The following is a 25129-nucleotide window of genomic DNA, read 5'->3' on the forward strand; positions in this document are numbered from 1 at the left end:
GCATCTAAAAGGCCTGAGCTCCAGACTCAACTCTGCCACTTTCTAACTCTTTGGCGATGGGCAGGTCTCTGCACCTCTCTGGCCCTCTGTTTCTCCAGAGATAAAGTAAGGGGATTAAACTTGTGTCATAGGTTCTTCCCAGAGATGAGTCAGTGCGATTCTGCCAAAAAAATTATAGAATGAGCTTGAACTTGACTCTGAGAGAGACACTCTGAAACATAGTCTTTGGAATCCTACAGCCCAGCGTTTGAATCCTGTGTTTATGACTAACTGTGTAACCTTATGCGAGGGACTTTTCTTGAATTTCAGTTTCCTCACCTATAAAATGGGGATAATAGTACCCTCAAAGGGTATTGGTCAAGGAGATGATATAGGTAAAGTTCCTAGAAGAATGGCTGGCACATAGTTGGTTTTCAATAAATGATAGCTGCCTTCACCACCACCATCAAAATCTTCACCATAGTCACCATCACCATCACCATCATCATTCTCACATAAGGTGACACTCTAAAAATGGTCTCTAGGGGGTGACTGGTTAGCTCAGTTGGTTAAAGCGTGATGCTGATAACACCAAGGTTGCCGGTCCCCGCATGGGCCACTGTGAGCTGCACCCTCCTTAAAAGAGTCAACTATGCCATTGTAGCATGAAAGCCACGTGTAACCAATGACCATGGCTGTTCCCCAATAAAAAAATTTTTTTAAATGGTCTCTAAGTTTCTGACATCTTAAGTTCTACTTTTCAAGAAGAGAATTAAGTGACAGATGTGGCAGTTCACCCTGGGCCATCTGAATGGGGCACTTTAGAGGAGGGTCCCCACTAAAGAGTGTTCACCTTCACATTGCCGAGAAAGTCTAAACAGATTTTGGTCTCTTTAAGATTTCCTGTCCTTTCCCCATAGTAAGCAGGTGTAGGGCCCTGGAGATCGGGAACACTGAAAGCCAGGGGAATCAATTTCTCTTTGTGTATTTCTCCCTTTAATGATTTTGTTTTCTTGTCCATGTAGTGATTTCACTTCAAAAGGTCAGTCTGGATCTTTTGGGGATGGGTCTTTGGCCAAGGTTCAGTTTTCTGATTTAGATTTCCTATAATCTCCCAGCATCATCCTGCTGAAACCACACAGAGACTGGCACATACTGTGTTTCCCTGAAAATAAGACTTAACCGGGGACATAAGCCCTAGCATGATTTTCAGGGTGCTTGTAATATAAGCCCCACCCCAAACATAAGCCCCAGTTAAGATCGTCAGCCAGACATGACTGTATTTGAATAAATGTAGATTTTTGTACATGAATAAATGAATTAAGTGCGTCTTTTGGATCAAAAATTAATATAAGACTCGGTCTTATTTTCCGGGAAAACACGATACCATCCTGGGCTGGCCATCGGTTTCTTTCTTCCGCTGTCAAAACATTTGAATCCTAGGACAGATTATGGGTCATGGGATCATAGCCGCCCACAACTTGGGTGTTTTTATTGTTGCTTTTTAACCTCTTGCTTCCTATCTTTCGGAAGATCGGAGAGTCATAGCCTTGTTTAATAGATGGGATTTGGAGACATTACGTGACTTCTCCAAGGTTGTGTAAGGGCTAGACCTGGTTCCCAGAACCTGTCAAGTGCTTATTCAACTAAGACATCCCCAACCTGCCCCTTACAAGTCTTTGTTTTCTAAGCCTCCTCTTTTCTGCTCTGAATTCCGAGGCACCCAAGGTCCAGGTCAGAAATCTGCAACCATGTGGATGAGGACCTGTCAGCTGGGCTGATTTGGGGTCAGACTCGTCTCTGAGCAGAGACGAGCAGCGAAGGACTGGGGGGCGTGTGTGGGCAAGGGGCTGCGAAGTTACAGCTCCTTTGCTTTGAGAGTGAGGGACCATATTAGAACAAGTGTGTGTGGTAGGTAGGCTGCCGCTGACTTCACGGTGTGAGGTTGAGAAGTCCCGTCTCCCCCTCCCTCTGGACTCCCCCCTTCCCTGCTCTAACCATCCAATAACTTAACTTCGCCGCCTGAGGGTTCTCTCTTCCCGCCCATCCCCTCTTCCGCCACGTCTTAGCGCTGTCCGCGGTGCTGACTGCCAATCTCCTGACTGCCGTTTTCGACCAGCTGGGATTTCGGGTGCGCCCAACCTCTCCTCCCGGCCTCCCACCTCTCTTTCTCCAGGCACCTCACACATAAATCACGGGTGGGAGGTAGGCTTGGTTCCCCTGCGCCGGGAAGCTGCTGCCCACTCCCTTGCTCACACTGGGCTTTGCAGCAGTGGTGGCAGCCGCCACTGATTCGGGCACTGGGGAAGCATATTGGTTTGCCAGCAGCCTGGAGTTGCGTACGCGGACGACAGAGAGAGGAGAAAGAGAGAGAGAGAGAGAGAGAGAGAGAGAGAGAGAGAGAGAGAGAGAGAGAGAGAGAGAGCAAGCGAGCAAGAAGGCTCACAGAGCAAAAACCTTCATCCATGTGGAGAGCAGTCTGAGGGACTGCCTTCTGCCTTTTTCCACTGACTGGTCTGACTTTTCTTCCAGCAGTGGTATTTCTTTTTGTCTTGGTCCTGCATGATTTAGGGGGTAGGGTGTGTGTGTGTGTGTGTGTCTGTCTGTCTGTCTGTCTGTCTGTCTGTCTGTGTGTTGGTGCTTTGATTTTATTTTGGGAAGAGTAGGAGAGTCAAATGAACAATTTTCTTTCAGGCACCTCCACTGAGCCTTCAAACCAAGTCATCGGGAGTTAGAATCTTCCCACCCAGCCGGGAAGGGAGGAGTTGGCAAGAATTTGGCTTACCCGTACCCCCTGCAATCCTCTGGTGTTGTGGTAAGTGATAGTCTTCTCAATTGGGCAATTGGGCTGGGGGTATCGGAATCCCAGTTGCGAGGAGGTGTGTACGTGAGCTGGTGGGATGGAGGGTGGTGGGAGGGGAGGGGTGTTGAGGAAATGACCACATTTATTTACCCACATTCTGCAGTGTTGATTGCCCAGGCGGTACCCCAAAGCCAAATTAGATTTCGGCTCAGTGCCTAGGGAGGGGATAAAATGTGCTCATGTTTTAGGCATTGCGATAAAAATCGTGGCTTCTGCCCAATTTGCCCTCTCCCTTGCAGCAGAAGCTGTTGAAAGTAGCCGGCAGTTCTCTGAGTGACTTAACCCTTTGTGGGCCGGCCAGCTTGGCATGGAGGATCTCTGGGTGTTCCGATCTAGTGGGTGGGCATACCTTGGCCCTGGGTGGGATAGGGTCACCTGAGGCTGGAAGGTTAACCCTTGCCTAGGGTCACCTCGGCACACCAGGTGAGGTTTGCATAGGACAGGACTCAGATTGTACCACCTTCCGGGGACAGCTGAATAATTTAACTGTGGAGGTTTATGGCAAGCTTGGTTGTTCTAAGCTTCCTGAGATGGGAGAGCTGGGAGCCATGAAAAGACCACATTTTGCTTGGAGTGAGTGGTTGGGCAAGCCAGAGGGGGAGCAGACAGCTGTCTGCTGAGCAGACGATGTCTTCTTTTCACAGGTGGTGTAACCTGTAAGTGATTGTATGGGGGGAGGGGGTGCATCCTGGCACCAGCCGGGAGACTTCATCCTTGAGCCTGTCTCAGAGTAGGGAAAGAAGGGGACAGGGTTTGTTCAGATTCCGGGTAAGGGCTCCAGGCTCCAGCTTCAAATCTGTTGCAGGGCAGCGTATACCCTGCCCTGATTTCTTTATCTGAGATCCTGACGGGATAAGCCTGCACCAACCTGTTACTAAGTGGGATGCGGAGGTCCCTTGCAACTGAATCCAAAAACTCACATTTAATTTTAAAATGCCTTTGCTGCTAATCTGTAACTTATCAAAAGGGGATTTCTCTTTGCCTCCTGCTTCGATTACATCTACCTTTCTGGAGATGAAGGTCCTTATTTTTAGCATCTTCGCTATTATGTCAGGGGCCGCTTCAGTCCTCTGCATCCCTAAGGATTTCCTCTTTTAAGTTCGTGTTCTTGGAGGTGGGAGGAATTGAACATCAGCCTCAGAGACTATCAAGCCTGGCATATTAGCAGGGCCCACTCAGCCATCATCTCCAGCCCCGGAGCCATGTGGGGAAGCCACAAACCCAGGGCATGTGCCTGCTCAGGCAGGACATGTGAGGCCGAGGGGGAGGGTTGCTCAGTGGTTAGTGCCCAAGGTTTGGTCCTCACAATCCCGGGAGTCCCTCACGGGGTGACCTTGAGGAGGAAATTGCCTTAGTTTCCTCCCTGGGAAGTCTCAAGTATAAATGATGAACGTGAGGAAATTTAGTTTCAAAAAAATGTAGTTTCAAATGAGGAGCCACAGATGGGGCCCTGGGTGATATTTAAAATACTGAACTTCAGCACTGGCTGGTCAGACTGGACCATGGCTGGGGCTCTGGAGTGGGGGGGGGGGGCTTAAGGGCCCCCTGCTGAGCTGAGGGTTAACCCTTAAATTGCTGTTTTACGTGGAGGTTTGGGGCGGACTGGAGGAGGAGCAAGGGAACCTCGAGGGCCTCAGTGCAACATCACCATCCAGTAGAGGAGTGTTTTACTATTTTAATGACTGGTTCAACCGTGCAGTGCATGCCAGCCTAGCTGGGGCGGCCAGGTTTGGGTTGTCCACATGTGGGTGCTTTTCAAGCCTCTCTTTGTTGTCTCCCAGCCTTCCTTCCTCGGGGGGTGGCTAAGATCCAAGAGGCTGCTCTCCCTCCTCCCCCTTCACATTAGAAATGGTGCATTGTGGTGCACCAGGAAGAAGGAAACGGAAGCTTCTGGAATGAGCCTGGACCTGGCTTCTGGCCCCAGCTCGGCCTCCACTGTCTGGGCCTCTGTTTCCCCATCTGTGCAATACGGTAGTTTTGTGACCCCCAAGACCCCTTCCAGCTCTGAGGTTCTGTGAGTGCTAGGTGTGCGTGTGTGCATGCATGCTTCTAGGAATGGTTGGCACTGTCTTTGGAAATTTATCACGTGTGTTGAGGAGTCTCTGTTCGGAGTACATTGGGATGGCATGGGGGTCTCTTGTGAGAACTTTGGTAGGTTCCTGGAAACCTGTGTTCAACTGGAGAGGGCTCTGCTTTATTTATGGCCTCAGATGCACAGACATACAGATTTTGCAGGATGTGAAAGCCCTGTAGAGACTTACCCCAGGGGTGATGGCAAGGACCCCTTTGAGAACCTACACTCTGAAAAGATGTATAGTCCCACAAATGCACAACCTCACGGGGTTCATGGACCCTCCCTAATGCCCACCTGAGCGCCTCAGGTTTAGGATCTCTGATCTAGTCTCACCTCTTTGGAGAGGGAGCCCAGAGATGGAAAGCAACTTGCCCAAGACCACACAGTAAGTCACAGCGCAGCAACATACGAATCCACCATCATGAACACAAGGCACCCTCCCTCACTCCTGGCTCCAGCAGCCCGCACGGCCCCCACCCAGCCTGGGATATGGAGGGAGGACAGCACAGCAGCACCCTGCCAGCCCATAGCTTGTTATAGGTGAGCATAGCCGTGGAGACAAATGTGGACATTTTCTTTCTTGCTGGCAGAAGAGAGGCAGCAGCCAGAGAGTCTGCAATTGCAAAAGGGTGGCCTGGAACGTCGTCTCCCCAGTTGGCTCTGCCTTTTTCCTCTTCTCACTGCTTGCACACATCCTGGCTGCCTGTCCAAGGCTGCGTGTTCCAGTCAGGATGGCTGCTCTGGGGTTTGTCTGTAGGCTGTGGTGTTTACTCTTTATTTAACCCCCTCGCTCTCTGCACACAGGTCCTAGAGAGCACGTGACTTCCTTTTAAAAACCACCATGACATATGGACCTGTCTTCTGCTCTCTGTCCCCTTTGAGCGGGTAGCTGGTCGTCAGAGCAGACAGATCAGGAGCCGATGTGAGAGCGATGAGAAGTCAGCGGCGCAGTGTATTCCTGTTCAGCGCTGTGACTGTAACCGGGGGATAAAAATAAACCCAGGACCAGTAGTGGTGGGCAGGAGCTGCTGGGCTTACATTACTCGGCTGCCACCCAGGATGGAGATTCTCAGTGTTCTGGGAGAGTGAAGGACGCCCCACGTTAACAGTGCCCCCCCCACCCCGCCCCGCTTCCTGTCCCTCATCCCCGTCTGCCTCTTTAACCAGCTGTCTGAGCCTCCAGGGGCTGTCAGACCTGGGTTTGAATCCTGACTCCAGTGCTGCCTTGCTGTGTGACTTTAGGCAAGACCCTTAACCTCTCTGAGATTTGGTTTCCTCAGGTATATTAAGGAATTTCGGTGTGGTGACCAAGAGCATGGGCTCTGGAAATACAGCTCTTGAGTGTAGATCCTGGTTCTAGCACTTTCTGGCTGTGTCACTTCACCTCTCTAGGCCTCAATTTTTCCATCTGTAAAGTGGGGATAATAAAGGAATTGTGAGAATTTTAAGAATTAACATTTGCAGAGTGCTTCGTCCTGAGCCTGGAAAGGAATAAGTGTCCAGCAGATGTTAGTGGGGATGATGTTGGTGGCGGGAATGGTGAAGTCACCCTTGACCCAAACAGGAGGGGCGAGGGAGAGGAGGATCACACAGCCTTGGGACCCAGGAGAGAGAGGACGTGGCTTGGGGACAGGGGACTTTCCGTCCCTGTTACTCCCCATGTGGTTTTCACACAGTTGCTGGAGGTCCCTGGACCTCAGTTTCTGCATCCTTGAAATGGGCCTAACGACCTCCTTCCCTTAAAACTCTTGTGAGGCCCCCAGGATCAGGGCAGCTGTGAGTGTGGTGGGCAGGCCCTGCAGGAAGGGGTCCCAGGAGGAGAAATCCTATGGGCTCTTCAGAGGCTTTTGTTCCTTCAAATCCTGGGAGGCCTTTGCTGAATCATCCCAGCTTCCCAGCTCAGAGCCTGTGCGTTTTTCCTAGGAGACCTGAGCTCTCCCTCGCTTCCTACATGGGGCTTCTGAGGTGCTGCTACAGGCGAGCTTCTTCAGGGCCACAGCTGGGCCATCTCCATTTTTGGAGTCAGGGTTAGCACACAGCAGGTGCTCAGCAATGACTTGCATGAGTGAATGGAAGGAAGGAAAGGAGGAAGAGAGAGATGAAGAGGGAGAGGCAGAGGGAGGTAGAAACCTCAGTTGATGGACTAGTGGACAGGTCAGTTTGGGGAGGTGCCTTGGCCTGTGGTCCAGCCAGAGGTCTGCATGCAGTAGGCACTTAGTGTTTGCTGATTATGATGAGTCATTTCTAGAGTTTCATTTCCGATTTGCTACAGGCCACTGATAGGCCTCTCTGTCTTCCTGCCAGAGCATTCGTGGACATTTATTTATTCATGCGACACACATTTATTGAGTACTTACAGTATGCCTGGCACCCTGGTGGGCATTAGGAATAAAATGGTGACAATGACAACCCCTTTGGGACTCCAATAAAGTAAATGGCTACCTGCAAAATGTGGTCTTTTGAGGGGTGGTACAAAGGGCTTCCTTGGTTAACCTGAAATACTTCGTTCACTGCTAATCTGAAATTCCGTCCGTTAAGGTCTTATTCTTTGTCTTAAGGCTTTGCTCTTGGGTGAAAACCAGGTGCTTTGGGGTGGGGCGATACATCCAGTCTTATTCGTCATTTACACTTTAGGGAGGAGGAGTTGTAAAACCCTTTCTGAAAAGTGCGGGGACAAGAGTTTGCACACCAATCTTGCAGGTAGGAGAGAGGGCAAAAGGCAGAGAAAGATAAACGTTGCTGGAGTCACATTCTTCTGGGGGGTGGAAAAAAAAAATCTCTTGATGCCCAAGAGAACCCCAGGCCAGCTCTTGGGTTGCACGCTAGACCAGTACCCTCCGGAAGTGCGAGTGTAGGGCCCTGGGACCTATGTTTTCACCGGACCCCGCTGCTCTAGATAAAGGAGATTTTGTGAAATGCAAAACGCTTTTACAAGTGTTAGTTATAACAGTTCTAGGTGTGCTGCAAGCCTCAGACATTTTGCCGAGGTTCTCCCCTCCCCCATCACCCCCCAAGAGGCTAAGCAGCATATGAATCAGGCCAGTAGCCCCCCTCCACACACACACACACCATTTAATTACTGTGACTGAATCCTTCAGCTTCCCACAGCAGTGTGAGCTGGGCCTAGCAGGGCTGACCCCCCATTCACTTCTAACCTCAGGGTACCCCAGGGGGGTGCTTCTTGCTCAGGCAGGATCCAGGTACTTTGGTTATCAGATGGCTCCGTGGCCAGGTAACAAAGATTGGAAACCTTGGCCAGGCCTTGGGCCTGAGGGGACAGAGGTGGTTCTTCTTAGCCCACTTTGGCTCCCCATTTGGGCCAGGGACATGGGGAGACAACAGCGCAGTGCAGAGGCACCAGCCTGCCATGTGCAAAGTCACCGTGGTTTCCTCGAAGTAATTGCCTTGCTGTCATTAGTTTTAATGACATAATGCCTGCTGAAATCTCATTGTAAGGGAGCTGTGTCAGGCTCTGATTTAGTAATCCAGCTAGTGAGCAAGATAGCATGCCTCGGGAAGCCGGGGGTTCTGCCTGCCCCTCCCTAATGAATCTTCTAGAGGAAGCTCGTCTGACAGCATCATAATGATGCTCAGTTTGTGAAGGATTTATTTGGAGAGTGAGGGGGAAAGAAAGCTCCTGTCTGTCAATATAATCTGAGTGAGTTCATTCACTTGCCTTTTTCTTTCCTTTTTCCTTTTTTTTTTTTTTTTTCCTCTTTTTTCCTCTTTAATGCATCTGCACAATGACAAGCAGCGACTTGTGAATGGAAGCTGCTTTCAGGAGAGAACAGATTATGTAAGCAGGTTTCGGTGCCAGCAGGGACGGTGGTGGGGAAGCGTTCTGGGGCTGCTAAAAAGAGGGACAGTTTCTTCAAGTTCGCTGGGAGGCCCTTCATGCGAGATGCTGGCACAGAGCATCTGTGTGGTCCATTCTGTCCCCCAGCCTGGCCCCTGGCCCCGTCCCCTTCCAACTGTCAGCTTATCGCTGTGTCTCTTAAGTCTCCGTTTGTCTCTCTCTCTCTCTGGCTCTCTCTCTACTTAACAATTCCCTGTCTTTCCTCTCGTAGTCCTTCTTTCCTCTCCTTCATTCCCTTTCGTTCCATCTCTCCTGTCTCCCTGCCCCGGCCTCCCCCCTTTCCTGTCCCCCCTACTCTCTTTCTTCCTTCCTCTCCTAACTCCTAACCCCACCCCATCTTTAGGGTCTTCTATGCAGATATACTGAAATGGCTTGTGAAGGAAATGCATTTCTGAGTCTCTGAGACGCCCCCAAGTCAGGCCTACAAGTAGGGTGACCAGCTGTCCCCGTGTGCCTGGGACCAAGGGGACGCTTGGCATGCAGGGCTTTCCATGTTGAAATCACAAAAGGCTCATCAGGCCCACCAGGAAGCGTTGGTGATCTTATCCCTATGTCAAGTGCTTGGGATTTTGTGGAGCTTTCAAAAGGCCAGACATGCGACCTTCCTGGCCAGTCGCCTGCCCTCCTGCTCAGGGCGAGGGACCCAGCGGCCTCTGAAGCCCACCCTGTTCTCTGCGTCGTCCTGGGGCGTGAAGACTGCCTGGGAACTCAGAGCCCAGTGGTCAGTCAAGAGCCGGAGCTGGGGGGCTGAGACGTCCTTGTTCCCTACCACCCTCCCCCGACAAGACTGACTACCCAGCCGGGTATTCACTCATTTGTCACAAAAGGGGATGTGGGTAAGAGATGGCAGATAGTTGGGGGCCAGATGTTGCAATCTGAGCCGGTCGATGTCAGCATCCCCTGGGCGGCTGTTGAAACACAGGGTTTCTGATTCAGCGGGACTAAGATGGGGCCCCAGGAACTTGAACTTGCACAAGCATTCCCGGGTGATCAGATTGCTGTTATCCAGGAATCTCGCTTTGAGAACCACTGTTTTCTGCACACTCATTCCCGCATTCATTCATTCATTCCTAAATATTTATTGTATACTGCCACGTGCCAGGCACTGGGGGCGCAGCAGTGAACGAGACGGAGTTCGCTGCCCTCCGAGAGCTTCCAGTCTAGTTAGAGGGAGACAAAGGTGACAAACTAGTACACGCATCAACACGATGATTTCAGGCCCTGTTAAGTGCTGTGCAGGGACTAGTACGACGTGACAGAGAAAGACAAGTGGAAGGCGGGGGGGGGGGGAAGAGAGCTCATTTAGTTACTAAAAAGGGTGCCCAGGGGAGCCTTTTGGAGATGGTAACGTTTGGATGGAGAGCTGAGTTTCCAGAAGAAGCCAGAACTATCCAGGCAGGGGGAACAGCACGTGCAGGGGCAGGGACAACTGCGGTGTCTTGACGGAAGAGCAAGGAGGCCAGTGCCAGTGGGGTGCAGGGAAAGTGAGGGGTACAAGGCGGGAGAGGCGCTGAGGTCTGGGCATGCAGGACCTGCCAGGGTAGGCAAGGAGTCTGAATTTTATTTTATTTGGGGGAGGGTTTTAATCCGGAGAGTGGCATGACCTAATTTACAATTTAGGTAACAATCGCTTTTGTATGAGTGGAGAACAAGGCGGCAGGAGGGCAGGGGTGGAGGCCGGGAGACCAGTGAGGGGGACCCGTGACTAGTGAGGGGGTCTGGACCAGGTGGTGGCAGGGAAGGCGGTGGTCAGATTTGGGGTGTATCCTGCAGCAGCGCAGACAGGTCTTACCGATGGATAAGAGCGGGGAGGAGGGTGGGGGATGAGCCAGGACCCATCCCCAGGGAGTTAGAGTTTTTCTTGGTAATAGCTCAGCATCCGTGACTCTGGGGCTGTGGAGAGGGGCCTTGACTGCAGCCGGGGGCCAGTGGGTTAAAGAGGCAAGACCAACAGGGTGTGCCGGGTAAGGGGTCCTTTGGGAGATCCGCCCAAGCCCATCCCACGCTGGCTAACATGCAGCGTGTTAGCATTTTTAGTGTTAGGCATTTTTTGCTCCCATGAGCAATGGCTGGATTACTGTCAGCTTTAAGCAGGATTTTGGAGCTTGGTGAAGGCGATGGAGCCACTGGAAGCGGCTGCTGCCCCCATGTCAGGCTGGCCAAGTGTCTGGCCAAATCTTTCTCCCAAGGGTCTGGAGATCGGGGGCTTGTGGGAAAGGCTGCTAGATAGGATGGAAGACGCAAGCTTCTGATGTTTGCAGCTTCCCCTCTGATCGTTCGAGACCTACCTGTTGTTCACCAGAGCCAGCCAGCCCGGGCCAGAGAGAGTCATCCGCACTGGGAATGGGCCAGAGGACAAACGCAGATGACCCTCGTTCTGGGGCAAGGACCAGCCTCTCAAGTGGGAAAAAGCAATATTCAGACCAGACACACCTCCTCTGCCCTTCAGAAAGGGACCTGCTGCTGTTTCTTTAGATTTGTTTTTTCTCTTTTTCTCCTTGGAAGGTTTTATCTGGGGGTGCATGCCTCCGGATTATCTGCAGGGCGGTCTGGCGCGTGAGCCCTCCTCTGAACAGTGTGTACGTGCTTTGGGGAGAAATACCCAGGGAAAAAGAACATGTGCTCACATGTTGGTGACGAGGAGGGGGCTTTGCTTCTGATTATAACGTGGGGAGAGCTGGCCTCAGTTTCCCCCGGGGAGCTCATCCTCTTGGTAGACGAGTAAGAAGTCTTTGTTTTAACATGAGGTGCTGAGAGCTGGGTTATTCTTCTTTCTCATTTCCTAATATATGACCATCCTTGATCCTTGCAGGCCACTTTCTCAGTTTTTCATGATCTAGTCTCTGTTTCGCTTTTGCGTATTTGGTCATTTCCCCCACTGTGTGGAGAGACCCCGGTCCCTTTCCGCAGTCAGCCGTCCAAGCCACCGCTATGTACTCCCCGGGGCCCGGGTTTCCCCCTCTAACTGGAAATAGGCTGATGGCGGCCAAAAGGCCCATCTTGGCCCTGAACACGCTCAGAGGGGAAAATGCTGCCGACACTGGTAGCAGGCGTCCTCAAGAGGCCAGAGAGGCCCCAGAGACACCCCAAAGCCTTGGGGTTGAACAGCCTCCAGCTCTGGAAAATTCTCCCTCTGGTTGTCATGGCAGCAGGTCTGGGATGGGAGCCTTTATCCCAATGGGGCGCCACAGGGCTGTCATTTCTGGTTGACACGGACTGTAAGGGTGGCCTCAGGTCTCTACTACAGGGTGGTCTCCAATGCCCTGGGGGCCTCCCCGCTTGCTTTTAGCATTCCAGCATGCTCTTGCTAGAAAGACCGCTGAGCTAAGAGTCTATTCATTTGGGTCCCAGCTGTGCCACATGGCGGTTGTATCTTAGAGATGCGGTTTTGTATAGGAAGTAAATGAATCAAGGGTTTGTCCACCGAGTCTCGAAGCAGTCACAGGAGGCTAGGTCCTGTGCTTCGAATGTACATGCGTGATCTCCTTGAATCCTCACAAGGCCTCGGGAAGGAGGCCTTATCCTTATGCCCATTTTGCAAACCAGGACTCTAAGGTTACCGAGGACAGAGAGGTCTTGGTTCCTCAAATGCACGTCGTCATTAAAGGGTAGACTCAGGGACTCAAACTCAGATCTTTTGAACCCCGAATTTTCAGAGCAGGGAAATGAACCTTCCGGGACCTCATTCTTCTGCTCTGTAAAATGGGGTGATAATCAGTCATGACGTCACTTATTTTTTAGGGTTCTTGTACAGATCAAGCACCTGAAAAATGCTGCTTGAGAACACAGAGCTTTGCAGCAACGGATTTCTAGCCTTCAGCTCCTCCTGGCTTGGCTCCAAAGCGTGAAGGTCACTCTGATGGAGAACTGACAGGCACGCGCTGAACAGCAGGAGGCAGCGTGCTCAGTGGTTAGACGCACAGCCGCTGCCTCCAGACCTTAGAAGTCCAGCTGTGCTACTTGCCAGCCTGTGACCTGGGACAAGTTACTTGGCTTCAGTTTGCTCACCTGTAAGATGGGAATAATAATAGCACTTCCCCTCAAAGAGTTGCTGTGAGGATTACAAGAGTTAATATACATATATATGTGTGGCAACTTGGGGCAGTACCCAGTACATGGGGCACTATATAAATATCAGCTGTTTATTATTATATAGTACTTACATTTTCAAGAAAAGTATCTCTAGAGCCAATGTTACTTTATAATAACCTTCTGAAGGGGAGAGCCGGGATTGCTACCTCTGTTTACAGACGAAGGAACCCAGTCTCCTTAAGGTGAACCAATTTCCCAAGGTCACAAGGGGAGGTAGGGGCCAGAGAACGGTTTAGTCTTCAGGGGTGACAGTGACGAAGCTACAAAGCTCTGAAGCATAGCAGGTCCACCAGGCCAGGGACAAAGTGTAAATCTGACAAAAAGTGACAGAATGACAGTCACAGACAGGCTGGAAAAAGCAGATGGCTAATTTGGTGGCCTCAGAGCCTTCCCGGTAGCTGAGGCTGTGAGTACCTCCAGGTGAGTCAAGTGGACGCCACACCTGCTCCAAGCCACAGAACACCTGACTGCCAGCAGGTGACTGATGCCTCACTGGGGAGCCGGGGAGCTCTGCGGCAGACAAACAGGGTTCTGTAGGCTGCTTCGCATGCTCTTTAGGAAGTCGGAACCCCTTCCTGCGTCTGCCCCCACCTCCCAGCAGGTGCCCTCAGCAAACCTCTGGACTCTGTTCTTCAACCCCATCACTTGGGTGGTTCGAGCCCGGGGTGTGCGTGTATCACGCGTTGTCAGACCTGACGTGTCAGTGGTATAGCACAGCCGTTAGGGGCTCAGCATTGAGGAACAAGACCCTTTGGGTTCAAATTCCCACTTCACCCCTTTCTAGCTGTGCTGCAGACTTGGCCAGTTACCCAAAGCTCGTGTACCTCAGTGTTTCTAACTGTAAAATGCGGATGCTGTTAATTGTAGAGTTCTCGTAAGGATCAAATGGGTTCATGCAGGCAGCGTTCTCCCAGGACACCATCATCGTCATCATCATTGATATTTCTTAGCAGCCAATACAAACTTTGTCCTCAGATCTTTGCATCTTCCTAACTCACGAAGGCTCTTGGAGGTCACTTATGTGCGCTAGTGGCTTCCAGACCCAGATCTGGCCCGTAATAAAGTTTCCACTGGCCCTGGTAAAAGGAGCAAAATTAAGCATTTACAGATGGGCAAAAAGTTACCAACTAAATTTTCCTAGAACGATTTTCCTTTATCCTGACATCATGTGTCTTCTCACTTAATGTTAAATTATATTCTTGAAAATGAAACATTGGAAACAGTTGATGGCAGTTTCTTTTTTAAAAAATAGGTTCCCCTTTCTTGGCAAATAAGAAGAAAAACAACCGTTTTTCTATGTTTTTCATTGCAAAAATGCATCATGACTTTTCCGACAACCCAATAGATTGAAAACAACGACTTGACTTGGAGCTGATGGGTCCTGGAAAAACACACTGTTCCCCAATAAAGTTAAAAAAAAAAAGAACACTCCTTCCTTAGCACTTGCTTTGGAAAGTGGCATTTATAAAAAATAAAAAAATAATCTGCTGGGGGTATTTATTTTTTTTTTAATGTCGATTCTCAAGGCCCATCCCTGGAAATTCTGATTTTAGGGGGCTTGGGGTGGTACCCAGGAATCTTCAGTGCATAGCGTTTCCTCATTGATTCAGTTGCAGCCTGTGCATGGATCATTGTAGGGAGAACGCTGCTCTTCCCGGTGGGTGAGTCTTTACTCCTTGGACAATGGGCGTGAATGCCTCCAGGTAGCAGGGGCTCAGCCCCTCCAAAGGCATCTGTGCATGTCAGACAGGCCCCGTTAGCACAATCGTCCTTCTGCTGTTGACTTAGATCAGACTCCTGTCGCTCCTGGTCATTTTGCCTCCTGGGGCCAAAAATGAAGAAATAAAATTCCTAAGCCAGAGCATGGTCCCTAAATTAACAGTTAAATGCCCATTAGGAGGTGATTGCATGAGACTAAAAGTCCGAATTCATTTTTGTTAGGGGATAATTCAGAAGTGAATGTCTCGTCTCTCTCCTCTACGTTGTAAGTTGCTCCCCCCTCAACCAACATAAAGTCATTCATTCAGTCAGTCAGTTGGTAAGTATGTATTAACCATCCATGACCATGTAGGTCAGATAACCCCAAATACAAGGCAGACCTTCAGTTTTCACATTTTAGAAATAAAATGACCAGTCTCCCCTGACTCCTACACAATGTTTTCCAGACTTAAATGAATAACCTATTAGGGACTGGAAGAAAGAAAACAAAAACCTATTAGCAGGGCCAGCTGAGTGGCACGTTGTTTGGGAGTTAGTTGGCTTGGGACGCCAGCTCTGAGCAGCAGGGCCCCAGTTTGGATCCCACATGAGGGCCAGTGACACTGCGCCCTCTACAGCTAAGATGGTGAACAACAGCTCGACCTAGAGCTGGGCTGCCGTGAGTCGTCGGTGACGGCGTGGGCTGCAGTGGGGCTGGCCGGCAGTGGGCATGAGCTTTTGTGAGCTGCCGTGAGCAGCTGTGAGCGGCCGTCCAATGGCCGGTGAGCAACTGCCTCTCCCGGAAAGAGCATAATGATGATACCAACATAGGCCAGTGAAACGGTGACTCCCACAACTAGACAGAAGAACAAAAGGACAGCAACTTGTCTGTTCCCCTCCCCGAATTCCCAAAAAAAATCTTTAAAAAAACCCCAAAAAAACCTATTAGGAATATATTGGGTTGTCGGAAAAGTCATGACGTTTTTTTTTTATGTTTTTCATTGCAAAAATGTGTCATGACTTTTCTGACAACCCAATAGATAAAATAGTTAAATGTCCATTTATAAAATGTGAATCATTAACTGTATTAACACACATACACTTAAAATTACATATTATGTAAAACAATCAATTAGTCCATAAAACTATTTTTTCTGCCACTCATACATAGTTAAAAATAAGGAACAAACCAGAAGTTTTATTTATTTATTTATTTATTTATTTATTTATTTTATTTCCCCCCCACCCACCCAGAAGTAAGTTTTATAACTTTAGCATAAGTTACCTACTGCAAATAGCTTTTATTGATGAGAAGGAAAAGGAAGGGATGCCATTTGGAGTTGCCTGATGGTTGAAACATTTAGTAAGAATTTCCTTAAACAATTTTGTTATTCAAAATAAATTGAGAGAGATGATGAGAGATGCTTGACAGCGTAAAAAACATTTTAAGGACTTGGATAGAAGGTGAATTTCTGTTTTCTGAGGATTATTTGGTTGGGCGGAATCTTTCTTTTCTTTTTGGTCATTGTCAATATTTGCCAGGCACTGTGCTCAGTGCCAGCTTATAGTAGAAGACAATTTCGATTTGGTACTTTCTCTCGAGGAGGAAGACATGAATCAGTAATCATAAATATGGATATATAAATAGAACCTGAGCTAAGGGTTCCAGAGAGGGGAACACAGGTCTATGAGAGAGCATGTCACAGAGAAATCTGACCTAATCTGGGAGGGCTTCCCTGAGGGAGTGACATTTGACCTGACAGCTGAAGGATAAATAGGAGTTAACCATGTAAAGAGAGGAGGAAAGTACATTCATAGCTGTGAGAACAGCATGTACAAAGGCCCTGAGGTGGCATTCAAGCATCTGAAAGAAAGCCAGCATGGCTGGAGCACCAGGTTGAGGGGAGCCAGTGTGAGATGGGCTGGGTGGTACCTGCAAGGCCAGGTGTGGGTACTTGTCTTTATTCTGAGAGCAATGGGGTTTCACCAGTGAAAGGATGACCTGACCTGACCTGTTTTGAAACAACCCTCAAGCTGCAGCACAAAATTGACATACAGGAGATTTGACAAATGCTCTCAACTGCTGAAAATAATTCTGTGTATTGGCTGAGCCCCCATGCCCCACCCTCTTTATAGCACAGTCTCCCTGCAAAGGAAGAGGACAATGAGACCCCACCAGGGAGAGATTTTGTTCTGCCATTAACCATGGTGTGGGGTCCCTCCCTGAAAATGTGGCAGATGAGAATGGAGGGAGGAGGCAGGGACAGCCACCAGTCTACCTGGGTTTAAAACCCAGCTCCACTGCTGTATGACTTTGAGCAAGTTACTACGTCTCTCTGTACCTCAGTTTCCTCATATGAAAAACGGGGATAACTATAACATCTACCTTGTCGGGTTGACGTGGGAATTTCACAAGTCAATATACATACGTAATCTTTGCTTGGAACAGGCATGGTGCCTGAGAGGTGCTCAATAAACATTGGTTAGAATTTTGATGGTGATGATGATGGTGATGAAATCTCAGAGCTCATCATTCTAGAAGTCCCGTTAATCCTTCCCACCTTCGGTCCACTGCCTCACTCCCTTAGGCCTTTACTCAAAATGCCACCTTCTCAGGGAGGCATTTTCTGGTCATGTACAAAATTGCACTCCTACTCCAGGATTCTACTTCCTCGCATCTTTGTTTCAGATGTCTACCTAGCACTTAGCACCATGTGACACATGATCTATATTGCTTATTTATGTTGTTCGTTGTCTTTCTGTCTCCACTGGAACAGGAATATTCTGTTTTATTTACTGCAATATCCCACAGCATCTGGCACACAGTAGGTGCACAATAAGTATTTGTTGGTTAAATAAATACTGCCTGCGTCGATCTAATAATGCTTCTTGCTCTTGTTCAAAGCTTAACCCACTCCCCAGGATGCTTGAACTCACCTAACGGCTTATTTTATTAAACAGCAAAAGTGGGGAGAAATCCCCCAACCCTAGAAGGGGTGGGGGACGGACAGGGAAGGTGTGCAGACACCAGACTTCGGTGATGGGGAAGAAAGGGAAGGGCTTTTATAAAACCAACTCAGCAGCCTGATCTTTGTAACCTGATTAATCACATGAAGTTTTTGTCAATATCAACATTACCTCAGCCCTGGACGCTGCAGCTGGCGGAGCTCGGCAGACTTATTCAATATTTAAGAAGACCTGCACTGCAGGCGCAGGGTTTGGGCTGCGTGGAGAAGAACAGCAAATGCTCAGGGACTGTCTCTTGAGTGGCGTCTTCTTTTTCAAAGGCGAGAAACAAGACAAGGAAAAGCCTATAAGCCCTCAGCCGCGCCCCCACCTCAATGTCTGCTCCCATTGAACAGCACACACCCCAGGAGTTATTTGCTCTGACTCAGAGTAAGAGAGGGCTGCCGGCAGAAGGGAAAGCGTGAACCAGGAAGTTGGGGCTTCTGGGGTCTGGTTTTTTTCTAGCGTTGCATAAAGCTGTGGTTCTCAGAGGGTGGTCCCCAGACCAGCAGCCTCGGCGTCACCTGGAACTTATCAGAAACGCAAAATCTTGGGCTCTGTCCCGGACACCCTGAATCCCAAATTCCGGGGATGGGACGTATGCATCAGCCTGCTTTCAGAACCCTTCCGGCGACTTGATGCACATTCAAGTTTAAGATGCACTGGCAGGAGGGAAGGGAACCAAAGAGGCTGTGGATTGGGGTGCATGTTCTAAGCTGGGGTCCTCAGCCCCAGCTGCATGTTATAGTCACCAGGAGGACTTGTGGAAAGTATGATCTGCGTATGCACAACGAGTTAATTTGGTTGGAATTCTGGAATTGCATTTTTTACTCTTCCTGCCCCACCCCCACCCCATCGCTCCCCGTGATTCTAGAGTGCAGCCAGGGATGTGACCGTTTGTTCTAAGGCAACCCCTCTGTTTACCGCCGGCATGTCCTTGGTGAGTCCTTGTGTGTCCTCATTTTTGGGGCACCTGTAAACTGGGCCCCAAACCTCCCATCTTAACATGACTTATAAGGAAATTGTGTGGCTTAAGAGAGATGCTGTTCACATCGCATCTCACAAGAGGAAAACCTTTGCAGGCTGTCAAAGTGTCGTGCAAATGGGAGAGTTGACAAGGGTCTCCTGGGTTGTGTCAGTGCCTTTTGACCATTTCCGTCTGGGTGCCCCACTGCCCCGTCTCATCATCTTAGGGAACTGGGGCCACAGAAGGCTCACCATCTGAGAATTTGAGAGGCGCGCTGAGACTCCCCAGTTTGGAGATGACCACACCTGGGAGAGGACCGGGTGACCCGAGGTGCTGAAGGCAGATGTGAGAGGAGATGAGTATAAATTCAAACCTTACAGGCTGTGGTCGGCAACGGGGACTTTGTACCAGAATTATTATTCTGAAATGAGAGCTGCCAGCTCCAGAGCATTTAAGATGGGCCAGCACTGTGCTGGGAGCTCTATGTGCAATTCCAACGTCAACCCTGAGAAGAGGGTACAGTTATAACCCCCAGTTTCCAGATTGGGAAAGTGAGGCCCCGAGGGGCCAGGGATCTTGCCCAAGGTCCCGGGCTAGCAAGAAACAGAGCCAGGACCAGCCCCAGTGAAGTGTCTGAATTTAGCCACCTCCTTTGCAGTGGGTCCCTAAGCTGAACACAGGTTGGCTTCCTGGGACAGGTAATTATTGAGGAGAGGTTCTAAAGAAGTCTCCAGGAGCCCCAGGTGAAGTGACTATGGGAAGAATTGAGCATCACCTCTTCCTTCTCTTGCCTCTAACTGCTGACTCTTAGCACAGTAGACCTCCTTCTGGCTTCGGTTCTATGTCACAAGAGCTTTATTTTCCACTCGAGGCTTCTGCGTCCCCCGGTCTCAGAAAGGCTTAGCGGGGACGCTTTAGTTTCACTTCTTGATTTTTATATGGCAGCGTGGCCAGGCACAACCAGACCAAGAGCTCGGAAATCACTGCAAAGCCTCAACTCCTCTTTTAGAGAGAAATGACCTTCAAGCTCCCCTTTCGTTCTTCAAGAAAGAGATGAAAATCAGGGCCAAGGGGACTCAATCCTCACTCCTCCTTCAGCTTTGAAAGATGAGGACCTTCTAACCCCCGCAGCTCAGCTCTCCCCACCAGTGACCCAGTTTATTGCAGAAACTGAGCTGGCAGCCTGGCTTGAAAGGGACCCCTTGCAACTAGCCCCTAGTTTGCTGCAGAACTTTCGCCTCTGAGCATGTCCTGTGGACCCCAGAGATTGAAAATCCACACATAAACGCACTTGCTCCCAGCAATGCTTTGTTATCCAGGAGGGCTGTGTGCGCGAGGTGATTTCCTGTCAAGTTTCTCATCCCTGGTGAGTTCCCAAGCCAGTATGTTCACTCTGGGCAGATTCCTTCCGCTTCACTTCATTTTGCCCCAGAAAGGGGATGGTGGAGGAACGGGGTTTGAAATGCACCTTGGGTTTCTCGTGGGAGAAGTTGGCCAGGAAACAAGCCGTAATGACAGTGCTTTGTGGGTCCTTGGCACTTTTCCTCCCAAATTGCCTCTTTGCATCAATTATCTCATTATCTGCCCCTTGCCTCTACCTCACTCTGAAAAATAAAATAGAAAACAGACCAAACTGCTAAGCATTTGTCCTACTTAATAGTCCTCATTGTAAGAGGGACAGTGGGAAGGTAGAAGCACTTGATGATTAGTGTAGTATAAAATATATACGCATATATATATATGTATACAGAAGATATTATAATTATATAACATGATATGTAATATCTATTTTATGTAATTATATATGTATATGTCTGTATACATATGATTATATATGTATGTACACACACACACAAACACACACACACACATACACACACACACACAGTTCTGATTATTTGTAGTGGTTGTGTTCTATAAAGTCATCCTGAGCACTGAATTAGCAAATACTTAACCATTGCTCTTGGGGAAATATAGGGTTAAGTTCCTTCAAGCCTCGGGTCATACTTCATCAACCAATCCAAACGTATCCCTGTTTTATGCATGTTTCTGTTTAAAGAACCTTAATTATTGGACGTCTTACTCTGTTCAGGCTATTATAACAACTGACTTTAGACTGGGTGGCTTAGGAACAACAGAAATTTACTATTCACAGTTCTGGAAGATGGAAATCTGACATCAAGGTGCTAACATGGCCGGGTTCTGATGAAGGCCCTCTTTTGGGCTGCAGACTGCTGGCTTCTCGCTGTGTCCTCACACGAAGAGCAGAGAGAGTAAGCAAACTCTCTCCTGACTCTTCATAAGGACACCGATCCCATCATGAGGGTCCCACACTCATGACCTCATTTAATCCTGTCACCTCCCAAAGGCCCCACCTGCTAATACCATCACATTGCAGGGTAGGGTTTCAACATATGAATGTTGGGAGGGCGTAAACATTCGGTCAATAACAATATATATTATTGATTCCTTAACATTGAACTCATGGCCAACAGCACTCAAACTCATGCCCCAGCAAAGTTTATCTAACACGGACAAGTTCTCTATAAGCCATACCACTTGCCTTCTGGCACTTACGAACACACTTCAGCACTATGCTTGGGGCCATTTTAAACAGCAAAATCATCAGCAAAAATGCAGCAAACGTGGCGGTAAATAGACCTTGAAGAAGACACTTGGTTACAGTATGAGACCTTAAACAAAAAGGCACAATGTCACCTGTTGGACTTTAGCTGGTGACATGCAAGCTGGGCAACTCAATTTTTTTTTTTTGGCTACTCTGTGTGTGTTTACAAATGACCGTGAATGTGTTGCAAGAATTGCCTTTGGGGTTGCAAATAAATTTTAGTGAGTGGGCAAATTTGCAAACATGGAATCTGCAAAAAATGAGAACTGACTCTGTGTGTGTGTGTGTGTGTGTGTGTGTGTGTGTGAGAGAGAGAGAGAGAGAGAGAGAGAGAGAGAGAGAGAGAGAGAGAGAATCAGGATTACACCGATTGTAAACCTAACTCAAACTAGTTTAAGTGATACAAAGGGACGTTTATTGGCTAATGTAATCAAAGAGCCCACAACATGGCTGAGGCACCACTGTGTCCAGGGGCTCAAAAATAGCGTTAGGAGTGAATTCCGATCATCTCTTAGTTCTGCTTTCCTCTGGGTTGGCCTCCCTCTCAGGCAAGCTTTCTCCACCTGGTAGAGCCCCATCAAGTTCCAAGTTTGTCTTATCCCAGCTTCAGCCCAGTAGGACAAAAAGAGAGAGAACTTTCTTCCTAAGATTCCAACCAAAGTCCCAGAATTGAGTCTCACTGGTTTGAATTGGGTAACTCACCCAATTTTAAATCAGTCATAATCATGAACATAGGGAAATAAGCTGATTGGCTAGACCAGGATCATGTGACTACCAGAGCTGGGAGCTGAGTGTTCTTAAGTAGACTCCCTACAACTGGGACAGAAAGTACCTGTGTGGCTCTGTCTATGGTCCTGAACCACAGCTCTGGCCACAGCTCTGCTGACTTCTGCCCAACCTTTCCCAGGAAAGAGGGCTTCTAGTAGTTTGCTGTTGCTGCTGTTTTCTGCCTCCATGGAAAATATGCACTGTTGCCACTGCCCATGTCAATAGGGGTTCCAGTCGGAAACAGATGGCAACTCAAATTGCGTAATTTGAGGAGAGTTTTTAAGTGATGCACCCCAAGGCTAACAATGGGGAGCTGTTACCACCCATCGTCCTGACAGGGGAGAGAAGTAACATTCCCAGAAATGAGAACCCCTGGTGAGAGCTGGAGATGTGGTCGTAGGAGACAGCCTCCTGACCAGAGCTGTGCCCTTTGTTTAGGAAGGCAGCCAGCCCATGGCGACCCTGCAGACAGGGAGCCCCAGCCTAACTCTCCCCCGTTCAGTCTCTCCTAGTGCCTGCCCTCCATGGACTAAATCCAAATGGAAGCCAGAGGGCAAGGGAATTGATTGAAGGCGTACGTACAAGGCAGCCTTCTGGGCAAGAGAGCGGGGAGGGGCGTGGAGGTGGCGGGGCAAGCAGGAGATATGGCGCACTGACAGTATCAGTTGACAATTGATGCCTAACAATCACTCCAAAAGTTAGTGGCTTCACGCACAACCATTTAATTTGTTTGCAACTCTGTGATTTGGGCTGGAATCAGTTTGGTGGTGTTTCTATGGGTCTTGGCTAGCATCACTCATGTGGCTGCAGTTATCTGAAGGCTGGGAAGGTGGTGAGTGCGAGATGGTCTCACTCCCATGTCTGGTGGTTTAGCTGGGCTCTTGGCTGGGAAGCCCTAGTTTTTCCCCTTGCAGATGGACTGAATTTCTAACATGGTCGTAGGAACACGCCAGAGGACAAGTCCCAGTGGGCAAACACTTATCAAGCCTCTGCTTGTGGTTTATCATTGGCCAAACAAAGGCACATGCTAAGCCCATGCACAGAGTTAGCATGGAGAGGACTATGCAATGTGGAAGGCATGTTCGTTGAGGAACATCAATTGAACAGTCTACCATGCTGCCGCATACGGATAGGATGAGAGCCTATCTCTGTGTCCCGTTTTTGCTGCTGGCTTCTTATACTTTTGACAGCTCATGCAAGCTCCTGACTAGTGAAAAGGTGTTTCCTGAAAAGCGGGATGTTGAGGTGTGTATGTCCCTGTCTGCCCCAAATGCAAAATAAATGTTTCACCTACTAGAGTGAGTAGCTTTGAAAAGAAGAGAAAGTAGACCAACTTCAGATGCAGTTTCAATGTCATAGCTCTCCAAAGGTAAGTTAGGGGATGAATGGTGACTTAGCTAATGTAGCTTGGGTGTGTGTGTGTGTGTGTGTGTGAGAGAGAGAGAGAGAGAGAGAGAGAGAGAGAGAGAGAGGTGCTGCATGTATATGTGCTCTGACAGCTGGGATTTGAATATTGGCCTCTACCGTTTGCTGACTTTAGGCCAATACCTAACCTCTCCCTGCCTCAGTTTCCTGGCACAAAATGGGACTAATGATTGAGCTGGGAATTAAGCTATTGGGTTGTCGGAAAAGTCGTGACGCATGTTTGCAACGAAAAACATAGAAAAAATACTTCATGACTTTTCCGACAACCCAATAGATAACACTGTGCTAAGTACCAACATGTGTAAAGCACTTAACACCGAGCCTGGAACAGGATGAATGCTCTCTATCAGAGTTCAGTGAGGAGAGATGAGAGGAGGAAGAAGATTGGGGGGTGGGGTGGGAATTTAGAGCCAATCAAGTCTGTGCTTGACTCCCAGCCCTACTACTCACTGGCCCTGATTCAATCTTGGGGAATAACCTTTCTAAATCTTAACTTTTCTATCTGTAAAATGGACTCAGTGGTGTCTCTTTGTAAGAATTAAATGAGCCAGTGCATATGAATTACTTAGTGTGGCCCCTGGCACATAGTAGATGGTAAATACCATTATAGATGTTATTATCAGCCTTTATATCCTGGAGATGTGACAAGAGTTACTTACTCCTCTTTGTTTAGAATGAGTCATGTGCTGGTCGTAGTAACTCATTTCATCCTTCAATAGCCCTAGAGATAGGTATTATTATCACTATTATTATAATCCCCGTTTTCCATCTGAGGAAACTGAGGCACAGAAAGGTTTAGTAACTGTCCTAACATCATACAGCTAGAAAGAGGCAGAGCAGAGATTTGAACCCTGACAGCTCGGCCCCTGTCAACTTCTTCACCCTCCGGTAATGGGGGTCATAACACCCGCCTGTCGGGGTGATTGTGAGAACCAAGGACTTTGCAAATTGCAGAGTGCTCCACCCATACTTGGCTGTTTCCATGGGGACACGGGGAGAGAGGCAGGAACTTTGTGGTTCATTCATGTTCTCCAGCCAAACTGACCGAGATTCATATTTCTGTTTCTTGCCCCCACCTGGCGCCAGGCGGGCCTGGGCAGGAGAGGAGGATGGATGGAGGCAAGTGTTGGAGATGTATTATTCATGGGAACTAAGAGAAGCTTTTTGCTTTTTCTGAAGTGGTCTCGGATTTCGTAGAATCCACACCTCAGGGAAGTGGCCGCAGCTGGACTCTGTGAGGCAAGAAGTAGCCTTTCTGGCCGGAGACCCTGTAACCCAGGTTACTTTTCACGGGTGGGAGTCCTGCAGGAACCCCCGGGTAACATTCAGTGATGGTTTGCCCTGTGCCAGCACTGGCCCCCATGCCCATCTTCCCACTCCAACCTCTCAATAACCCTGGGAGGTAGATGCTGTTACAGCCCCCATTTTATTGACAAGGAAACCGAGGCTCTGAAATGTTCCGTAATTGGCCTAGGCTCAGCTAGCTTGAGTTTAGTTCAAGCTAAACCCAGATCCATGCAACTCCAAAGCCTGTGCCCCTGATGGAAGATTCTGTCATGAAATCTGTATCGTGGATGCAATGAAGGTGGCATGCGCATGTGCATGTGTGCGTGTGTGTGTTGTGGTAAGGCTAGGAGACAAGGAGAGCCCTTCCTGGGTCCTAGTGTCGTCATCTTCACCAGGATGAAGTGAAAGTATGCATTTCCCTGGAGCAGAGAGCATCTAAGGCCAGAGTAGTTTTTCTTGTAACCAGAGACTGGCTCTGCCTGCCTGAT

The 25129-nt window shown here is 48.9% G+C and overlaps 1 protein-coding gene across 1 annotated transcript in view; it reads left to right on the plus strand.

Annotated features, from left to right (window-relative positions):
• The first annotated feature begins 2362 nt into the window (after positions 1 to 2362).
• The window catches only part of RPH3A (rabphilin 3A), a 101648-nt gene continuing 78881 nt past the window's right edge, over positions 2363 to 25129 (plus strand). Inside the window, exons 1-2 of the mRNA XM_019641575.1 lie at positions 2363 to 2516; positions 2674 to 2794. The gene's annotated coding sequence lies outside the window, so the exon portion shown is untranslated. The remainder of the gene's footprint in view (positions 2517 to 2673; positions 2795 to 25129) is intronic.

This window comes from Hipposideros armiger, unplaced genomic scaffold, assembly GCF_001890085.2.
Source record: "Hipposideros armiger isolate ML-2016 unplaced genomic scaffold, ASM189008v1 scaffold_62, whole genome shotgun sequence".
Lineage (NCBI taxonomy): Eukaryota > Metazoa > Chordata > Mammalia > Chiroptera > Hipposideridae > Hipposideros > Hipposideros armiger.